The sequence below is a fragment of the Magnolia sinica genome, chromosome 19 (assembly GCF_029962835.1).
Source record: "Magnolia sinica isolate HGM2019 chromosome 19, MsV1, whole genome shotgun sequence".
Lineage (NCBI taxonomy): Eukaryota > Viridiplantae > Streptophyta > Magnoliopsida > Magnoliales > Magnoliaceae > Magnolia > Magnolia sinica.
In genome coordinates this window covers 59,303,205-59,313,764 of record NC_080591.1, presented here as the reverse complement: position 1 = coordinate 59,313,764, position 10,560 = coordinate 59,303,205, and the positions used below count along the sequence as shown (strand labels likewise).

General features: G+C 38.7%; 1 long non-coding RNA gene across 3 annotated transcripts; it reads right to left on the bottom strand.

The window, feature by feature from the left end:
• Window positions 1–533: 533 nt before the first annotated feature.
• On the bottom strand, window positions 534–9,082 carry LOC131235412 (uncharacterized). 3 transcript variants are annotated; one of them, XR_009166116.1, is made up of 6 exons: window positions 8,908–9,082; window positions 5,517–6,388; window positions 5,354–5,416; window positions 5,036–5,104; window positions 4,841–4,942; window positions 534–862 (listed from the first exon to the last, which is right to left on the bottom strand). It is a non-coding gene; the product is annotated as an uncharacterized LOC131235412 (long non-coding RNA). The 3 variants fall into 3 exon arrangements; XR_009166115.1 differs by having other exon boundaries at window positions 5,517–6,370; XR_009166114.1 differs by lacking the exon at window positions 8,908–9,082 and having other exon boundaries at window positions 5,517–6,669.
• Between the last annotated feature and the right edge of the window lie 1,478 nt (window positions 9,083–10,560).

Below are 10,560 nucleotides of genomic sequence, written 5' to 3'. Positions count from 1 at the left end.
AAGATCATATACAACATGCTGTTGCAGGTCTACAATGAACAATGAAGGAATCAAACTCTTTGCAGGCTGCAGTGCAGAATCCTGACCAACCAGACGATTCCGATAATCTAATTATAGACCATTTTTCTTATAATTTCTATTTTTGGAGCAATCAACCGAATGGGAGCATAACCTTAACAATGCAATTCTTTAGAACCATACAAATCCAAGAGAGGTCCCAAAACTAGAATGATTGGACCTATTTTTCTTTAGATGGATCCAAAATTCACCAGAAATATTTGCACATCCAAGTGTTGAACAAATCTTAGAGTGTGGACATCCATATGCCTCACAAAAACAGTCTCAAGAGGACAAGTTCAAGAGTGCAAAGATGTGAGTACAAGGGTATGGATAGCTTGTTCTAGGAAGGTTCCCGTGTTTCTAGATTATAATATCCAGGATATATAGAACTCCTAGAGAGACACTCTTGTGCCTCTTTAAGATCCCTTTCGGCTATCCATTGGGCCCCATGGTATGCCATAGCCAAAAAACAAATACAAATCCGATATTGCAACTGTCCAGGTTAAGGCCTTGTTCTAACCAGGGACAATCATGAAAAAAAGAAAACAAAAAGAAATACATTTAAGAAGAGAGCTAGATATCAAACTCTTCACTGTGACAGTCAAGCTCCATCCATATTGCAAATAATCTGGTTTCTCAAGGACCAAGCATATCTAAGTGGATTGTTATTTTGCATATACTTGTACTCTTAGAGAAAAGCTCTTGAAGCCTTACATACCTTTTCAACAATCTGGTTCACATTTTCTTTTTGTTTTATTCCAACTGCAATGGCCGGTAAGTTATTCGAAGCTTTCGCGTTCCCCTGATTCAAAAATATCAGAAGACATCAATATGAAAACCTGTTTTGCCAACACTAGAGTACCTAAGGAGGCTATGTGTTGAGGTGATGAGGAGGAAAGGGGTCCGAAGAAGATAAATCAACATCATTAAAGACATATATGAGGCCAGGGTAATATTACAAGAGCGAGAATGCTCACGAGTATGACGAGTTCCTAGTAGGAGTGGCTCTTCATCAAGGGTGCATTAAACCATTACCTTTTTGCAATTGTTATAGATAAATAAACCACTAGTTTCCAAGATGGGGTCCCTGCGTGTATGTTTTTTGTAGATGACATGGTGTTGGTAGACAAGACCAAGGAGGCAAATGCTAAATTGGAGTTTTAGAGGAAGGCTCTAGAACCGGAGTCTTAAACATTAGCCAAACCAAGCTTGAGTATTAGAATTGCAACTTCAGAAGAAACAATTACAGAGACAAGGCTTCATTTGAAAGTGATAGTTGAAATAAGATACTTGTTTAGGTATCTGTGTAACAATTTTGGTTCTGGGGTTCATGTATAAACACCAAAACGCAGGAGCATACTCATTGCACATCTGCGAACCTTGAATTAATAATCTAGCAATAAGCAAGACCCTTCAAGGATGATTCTGGCATGTCTGGAACGACATTCCTCATTTTTGTATTTTTGGTTGATGATAGTGAAAATTCTGTTCTAGGTCCTATTAGAACCAGTTACTAATTATGCGGTACGCACATGTCCTCGTATTCAGCAAGGGGAATTGATGAATGTTATCAGATAGGGATTCACTCCCCAAGTATAGGGTTGTGATGTAGTAATAAACTCGGTGAGACCGAGGTCGAATCCCAAGGGACTGAAACTTGTACATAATCTAAAGTTAGGTAGAATTAGAACTAGATTAAGATGAAATATAAATCAAATGGTTTTTGAGGAATAATAGTGAAATATTACTCTAAAACTTTAGGAATTTAGAAGAAAGAAACTAGGGATTCAGAGGATCCACTTATAGAGATCAGGGAGATCTTATGCCTGCTTCAAAAATCATGGAAATTAACCTGAACTTCCTCTGATATAATTCTAAAGAGATGAAAAGTATATGAATTAGAATGGATTCGATCACCAAACCATGCCCAGGAGACAAAGTCAACAACAGAATTAAACTAATTACCAACTAATCAGATGGTTATGAAGGTTAGGAAGGGTACCACCCTCCAATCAGGCCCAGGAGACGATGGCGACCAACAGGGCTGCCTGAATCCATAATCAAAATAAGGAAAAAGAAATATTTAAAGCCATTGCAAACCCAGTGTAATTTTAGTCACAACAGGCCATTAAAAACTGCAAATATTCCCATAATAAAATCAATATCAGTCCATCTAAACAATAGGCACAAGCAAAATCTCTCCCATCAGACTACAAGCTTCACCTCTTAGCCTTAGCTAAGAGGTTTAGCCTGACATGATGAGGCTAGAATACCTAAGAAAGAATAAAATAAAATAAAACTCTAAAAGAACCACTTTCCCTGTCTCTCTTCTAGCTCTGGCCCTCGTCACCTGCTTGAATGATCCCCTTTTCAGCTTAAATCCCCTCTCCTTTATAGAAGACCCCCTGGCAATGGCTTCAGTCCCTGTACAACTTCAGTCCCAAGTCTTCTTTCTGCGCCATGAGAATTTTCGTAATCTGTTACGCAGCAGAGTTCGCATGCGCAGCAAAAGCGCAAAACGTCTTGCGTTTGGAGGGTATTTGCAGCGTGATATCAACTTATCTGTCGATTCTGTAATCTTGGCTAGGTTATTGGCGTCCCTGTGGACATATTGGACGGTCTAAATCACTCAAAATATTCATGATTGTGACCCACTACTCCCCGCAAATCCCGGACTCGTCCGAACGTGAAAAACAGGGCCTGCGTGTTTTGGCTTGCACTAATTGAGTGGTGGGGTCCATGAGCGATTTCGGTTTCGAAATCCAGTCCGTCCATTTGATTTCCCACGAAAAAACGTTCAGAGATGGGTGATTTTGGATTGAGTTAGGTGTGGCCCATTGAATTGTAACCCAGTCGTCCATCCTGCGTTTAAATGGTTGAGATCCGACATCTGCTGTATTTTGAAATCACGCCACCTAGGCCTGAGTGATAGGGGACATGTGAGTCTTATGGACGGTCCGGATATGACCGTTGGTGTACGGTGGTGGCCCACAAAGATCCGTCCGCACGTCCCTGTGCGGACGCTGGAAGGAAAAACGGCTTTCCATTTTTTTGGAAGGAGTCTCGGTCAGAGACGGATTAAACCTCTTTTTGATGCCGTGCACGGCTAGTGCACTTATGCACTATGCACACCTGTCTCATATAGGGTCCACATATGATGTTCGCAAGAAATCTGCACCGTCCATCTTCTGAATCATCAAATTTAAGGGGTTGAGACCAAAGTTGAAGCATATTCGAAGATTAGGTGGGCTCAGAATCAACTATTTATGGGCTGATCTGACGGTTGTGCCACTTCTAAAGGCATCCAATGGGTGAAATTTTACGTGTACGGTTAATTTATGGCCCTCAAGCCATGTATGAAGTTTCGAGCCAAACAGATGATGGAAACCCAGTGATCTTGCATTTTGGCTGACTTTCAGGCCGCTTGAGCTTCAGTTTCTCAATTTTCGCGGACCCCTGGCGTGTAATTCCGTTGATCTTGGTCCCCTGGAGTCCGTCCCTTGCCCTTGGTGTCATCAGACCATTAAATCTATGCTTTTAGTACCCTTTTTCAGTTCATGCTCGTAAATACACTCTGCATCACAAACACGATTAAATCAGGCCATTAAACGGTATCATGCTTGTAAATCCATGCAATAACTGGGTCTGATATGCAATATTTGACCCACAGCACAACCCCTTGTGGCTTCTGAGGACTGGAGATTAGTGTCTTGAATGACCTAACTCAGTGGCTGGCTATCTCCTGGCATCTTGTTCACAAGGAAGTAAGCAAGATTTGATTTTAGATACATTCGCTACAGATGTAGTTGCAGGGTATTAGTCGAGTATTGGACTCCCTCAATAACTCTAGTGTTATATTTGACTATGTATCCATTTACAAGGGATGGTGAAGAATCAGTGATGAATAGCATTTTTATTTATTTAAATAAAAATGAAATTATTCAAGAAAAAAAGCATTGATAAACAACGGCACTTCTTTTATAGCACACTTTTCCATAGCAACCTTTGAATCTATTATAGCTACACATGCAATCGGGACTACTCGAAAACTTTCAAGATAGAAAGCAGGCCAGTGGAGAAGATAGCAAATAATCCACCAAATACTCAAGCAACAGAATCATCAGAAAGACAAAAAAGCAACAATCTATAACCATCCTCAAGCCCATATCAACTTCACAGCCATAATTAGGCCAAGAATATTAAAGTTATATTATTCAAAAAGCACTATACGTAATATGTACGACACTAAATAGTCAATGAAAAGCTTGACAGGGTGATCAGAATAGCCCAAATTTCCAAGTACAGCAGATGAAAAAAAAAATTGGGTAAAAAGAATGTTCCATATGATTTAGATACAAAAGGTAACAACTTACAGCTGGATGCAACACCACAATAGCAAAAATGAAAACCAGAATCAAAGTCATAAAAATAAAGGTGTTAAGACCACAATCATGTCCTGAGGGAGTAAACCAGTGGAAGAGTAGCCCCAAGAAGGAAAATGTTGCCACATAACAAACAAGTGAGACAACAAACAACGCCATGTACCTAGATTCAGCATAAAAAACATTAGAAATTTTTTAAGAAAGTCTTACTCATCAGGAAATTTACAAAAAAGAAAGAAAGAAGTATACACATGCTGATCCACAAATTGAAACAAGAGAACCATATCAAGGATGTGAAAAAAAAGTCCGAAGGCTATGCAGCTAGAGCATCAAGAGAGGAAAATAGAAATTTAGTTTTGGTTCCATCGCCAATTGAAATTTGCATTTGTTTCACACACCTTTTTCTTTGGGAAACCTCATAATGGTCGCATCTCTAAGTTGGAGGTCTCACGGATTATACCTTTTGGTAATGAATCAGTCCCATGAGGCTGACATCAGCCCTGAAACAACAGAAGAATACATAGTATAGTAAATACTTACATTTCATTCATGAGAAAATGCAACGAAATTGAGCCCCTACGAAAGTGTTGTACCTTGCATCTATTATCAGATTGAGTAATTGGCAACGGATCAACCTCGATCAGCTCCCATTTTGATATTCTCTACACAATGGATCCCAAAACGCTTTGAATGTGAGATGTGTTTCCAAGATATTGAAATACTAGGGATATTAATGACTTGAATAAAGGGCAACATCATGTGGCCCAAGACAAACAACCTAATCCACCATCTATACATTTCATAGTGAGATGATAGAATTTTAGAACCCAGAATCTCACCAAAGAATGATCTGGCATTAAATCGGAATTGACCGACCAAAATTTAATGAGCAAAGCTTCTAACATACCAACCTCTCTAAGAATTGCAAAATGCACTTTATGTGTAGCCAGTGCTAGCATGATCAAGTCAGCATCCTGAAATGACAAATGTAGAAAGTCATGTCAAGAAGCCAAGAAAATCAACATAAAGCTTGAAGATGGCTAGATATCTGAGACAAAAGGTGGAGACATTTACCAACCCATACAAGCAATGTTGTGTATTCGGGTCAAACCCTGGTAGATTTCTTCGCAAGCGATTGTACGACATTATCTTGTTCTCCCCCTCACCCTACACATTGGCATCAGAAAGAATAACCTTTGAAATTCTCATGCAGTCAGAGTTGCATAAAGATTCCAGAGCCAAAGAAGAAATAGGAGAGAATAAATCAATGGTAACAGATAGATTTTTATGTGTACCTTGATGCCACACCACCCTGGATCCATGTTCAATCTCAGGTGTATGTAATAATGAAGAGCTGATGATGGCATGCATACAAGTGGCAATAGAATCAATTCGGTTCAGCAGCTCAGAGATGTCTAATTACAGCTGGGCCAGTAGAGCAGAGTTGCAGGCTGTAGATATGGAGCTCTATTGCAGTTTGCAGTTGCCTGGTAGGTTGATCGAATTCGGTTGCGTGGGACATCTTGTTGCATACGATCTCGACCATTAATTGTAATCACATTTTTCTGAAGAACGTATTCTAGATGAATGGACTAGTTGGTTCATGTGGTTTGCAAAATCATATGCTGCAATGGGTTGTGGGAAGACTAGTCTTGCGGCTCATTATCAGAACCATGGATACACCAACAATGACAAATCATGGCACCTCAGCAATCTATGTGCATTTTCACATTCTTTTTTCGCCTAAGGTTTTTTCTTTTTCAGTGAATGTGTCTGGGAAGTCGAGGATGTCGGTGACTATTGGTTTGGAATGAAAATAATTGATGTGCTTGTATTGCTTAGGCAATGAGGGTGTGTTTGGATATTGTTGGATCATATTGTGGTGATGTGCTTGTATTGCTTAGGCAGTGAGGGTGTGTTGGGATAGACTATTGGATCATATTGTGCTAATTAGTTCCATATAGAAGACATGACAAAAAAAAAAGTGGCAATAGAATCAAGCTAAGAAAACTAAATGTACAAATAGATGAACAGATCCAGAAACATACATGCTTCAACAACAAAATATAGATATAAATAAAAATAAAAACTTGAATCAACATGACTAAAAACCTGAATCAAGACAAATCTGGGGAAAGTAGGATTCGAATTATTATAATCACAAGCAGCCATAGCACTACCCATTTGAAAAGTCAAACAGAAGTAATCAGACATTGCTGGTAAAGTTAAATATCTCATTGCTATATGAGGGGGTATATCTGGAGACGAAGTCAAGTAAAAGACACTGAGCCCATTCAATGAAGTCCCTAATCCTGTGAAAGCACCAGGTAATTTAGATGGTGTTAGTATATTTTGGTGAACTATTTCATACATGAAGAATACTTTATTATATAACTCAATCTGAATGACAGAAGATTGAAATCCAAAATGACATATACTTTTGCAGCACGAAATTAGCAGGAATGGCAGCTTGACAAAACCAAGCTCGTAAATTACGATCGCCATCCAAAAATAAAACTGGGGCCTATGATCGCCAACATTCTTGCATAAAACACATGCATGGGGCATCTTTGAGTGAATCAAACATCCCAACAATATGGGGATGTTTTGTGTGATTTCAATTTTTGGTCATTCTACTAAGAGTAGAAATCCCAAAATCATAAATTATTCTTCTAATGGGCTGAGCCAAACACAGTTCAATTGAATTGTGCATTCAAATGATCTCCATATTGAAACCACCTTACACTCAGTTGGAGTCAAAAGAAACATAACTGCATTTTGAGGGCTCCGTCCTCATTATAATAGTAGGACACATTTTCATCATTTAAAATTGAGTGAAAAGCTACACTTGTGGCTATACTAATTTGTGATTTTGGAATTTCTACTCTTAGTAGATTTCCAAAAATCACAAAATGGGGATGTTTTGTGTTGTATTAGGAAAAAATAAAAGAGTTCTTTCAAATCCACATGAATATCATTTAACTATTTTTGGATTTTCGACTAATAGTGTAAGAGTAGATATCCAAAATCACATATTAATGCGCAAGTAAAAAAGAATGTACAGTGTTGTTGTCGACTTCAAGTTCTGCTGCATTATGTTTTTAAGGATGTTGTATATCTAAAGGCACTCAAAGATGGATTTGCTGTATTAACAAGGTGTAGTTAAGTTTGCTTATTTTCGACTTTTTGTTTATAAACTGAGGTATATATAATGCTTGGCCTAAGGCGTTCTATGGCCTGTTTGGGTTTTCAACTTGTATAAGTGGGGCCCATGTTCAGCGAGATCCCAGTCGATGGTAGGATGGGCCTTGGTTTAGACAATCAATTCCTCAGATTGGATGATTTTACCTACTAAACATCTGGATTTCTTTGGTCGAATATGATGTTGCTTCTTTTTCTTTCTTAAATGTCTATTTCCTGGAAGACAAACCAGACAGGATTAACTCATATGGGATATCTGTGTTGCATCATCCAAAGCGGGTCCAATCATATCAGTGGTTTGGATCATGGAACCATTGGGACCCACTTGTACAAATTGAAAACTTGAGCATACTATACTCACTGTTGCACCGAGCATTATATACTATCTCTTACAGAACACATCTAGCTGCTAAAAATATAGGAATGCTAATAAGTAGATTGCTGAATAAAAGTTCAATGCAGCTCTCCTTGCAGCACCTGTGGCAAATGTTTATGCTGATTGGGGGTATTGATAAGCTATGGTTGAAATAGTGATAGGACAACTCTTTCTTTTCTTTTCTTTTTTTCTTGGTGAATCTGGACTGTTACTCTAATTGTTCTTTTTACATGCAATTGATACAATGAACCAGAGTTCAATCCCCTTGCTTTGTGAGATATGGTTTGTCCATGTGGTGGCCCACAATATCAATAGATCCGATCGCTGTGAGGAGGGAGCCGAATATAAAATTAATAGGCAGTGACCTGCATATTAATATTCGTCCAAAAACATACACATGAACATAAACATTCCAAGTTTTCAACAAACAACCAACTTTCCATGTAGAGAATTATGCATTTTGATCAGACATGCCTACGACGATTAATATATAAGAGGTTGTATGGATTTCTCGAATCTTAGGAGTCATGAATATGTGTCTGGAATTTCCTAACGAAAGGGATTCCGTCTACATGTTTTGGTACTGAAAAAGTTCTTAGAAATCCAGTTCTTTTGTTTGGATACTGGGAAAGAGTTATTAGGAGAGCAGAGGCTTTTTATCCTTTTCAACAATATAATGGTTGGAAGAGAATGTAGTTCCGAAAATCTTCCAACCCATCTTAAATATGAGAATCATAAAATGGGCAAATTTTCGGAACGGGAATCCCCAAATCCCCAAACCCCTAAATCCCTAAATCCCCAAATCCCCAAATCCCTAAATCCCTAAATCGGTATTAAGATTGAGATAGATTGAGAGAGAGAGAGAGAGAGAGAGAGAGAGAAAGGTACCTCACGGTCCCCAAATCCCTACCCCTCATGGCGTGGGTAGGGCGTTTGGCAGCGGTCTGCCCGAGAGAGTTCAGAGAGAGAGGAAGAGATATACAGAGAGACAGAGGAGGGAGAGGATGCAAGAGAGAGCTCGAGGTGGGTGGAGAGATCAGAGAGAGGAAGAGAGACAGTGAGAGAGAGAGGGTACGAGCCGGCTGGGATATCTCTCAGATTATATTCATTTTTACGTACAGACGGACGAGAATGCCCCTCGGTCCATCTATTTTCTGTGGGACCCACTATGATGTATTTGTTATATCCACACTGTCCATCCATTTTGAGATATCATTTTAAGTCATGAGCCGGAGAATGAGGCAGATATAAATATGTAGTGGACCCCACCAAAGAAAACAGAGGGGAGAGTGATTCCCACCATTGAACCTATCTTAAGGCCCATCGTAATGTTTATTTCAAATCCAACCTGTTCAAAAGTTAAAAAATACATGAAACAAGGGAAAACACAAATATCATCTTCATATAAAACTTCTGTGGCCTTTAAAAGTTTTTAATGGTGGGCATCACTGTCCCACTATTTTCTGTGCTGGGGTCCACTAGAGCTTTGGATTTATATATTGTATATCCATATGATCCATTGTTTTGCCAACTCATTGTAGGATATGAGCCCAAAAATGAATCATATTCAAATATCCAGTGGACCACACCACATGAAAACAATAGTGATTGGTTATCCATCATTAAAATTGTCGTAAGGCCAACTGTACTGTTTATTTGACATCCAATCTATTTATTAGGTCATACAAGCCTAGATGAAGGGGAAAAACAAAAATCATCTCGATCCAAAACTTTTATGGCCCTCAAAATGTTTTAAATGGTTGACGCTCATTCAACACTGTTTCCTATAATGTGGTCCATTTCATATTGGGATATGCCTCATTTTTTGTCTCATACCATAAGATGATATTTAAAAATAGATGGATGGCATGGATTAAACACATACATCATGGTGGGGCCCGTAAAGCACCAACCACCAGTCATTGGATGGCGTCAGGGGGAGTAGCCAGTCTGTTCCCCTTATTTGTGGTGTGGTCCATTTAATCTTTGGATATGATTCATTTTTTGGAAAATTCTCTAAAATGATCTCGAAAAATGGATGAACGGCGTGGGTTGATTTCGAATTTTCGATAAATCTGAAAGTCAAGTGGACCATGCCACTTGAAAACAGTGTGGAATAACGATTTCAATTGTTGATACCTTCCATGGGTCCGCAGTAATTTTATTTGACATCCAACATGTTCATAATATCAAAAAGATATGAATGAAGAGAAAATACAAACACATCAGCTTGATCTAAAACTTCTATGGCCTCTAAGAATTTTTTCAATGGCAGATGTTCAATCACACTATTTCCTATGGTGGGGTCCACTTGGGCTTTTGATATGCTTTCTATTTCTTCTTTATACCTCAAATTATTTGTTAACATAGATTAATGGAGTGGATAAAATAAATAAAAAACGGTGGACTGCACAGAGTTTACTCTAGTAAGGGTAATGAGTGACTCACCTAAGGGCCTATTTGATTTCTCATTGTAAGTGTAAATACTGGGTGAAACCCGTTTGGAATTTTTTGAAAATTCCTGCCTCGGAAACCGTTCAA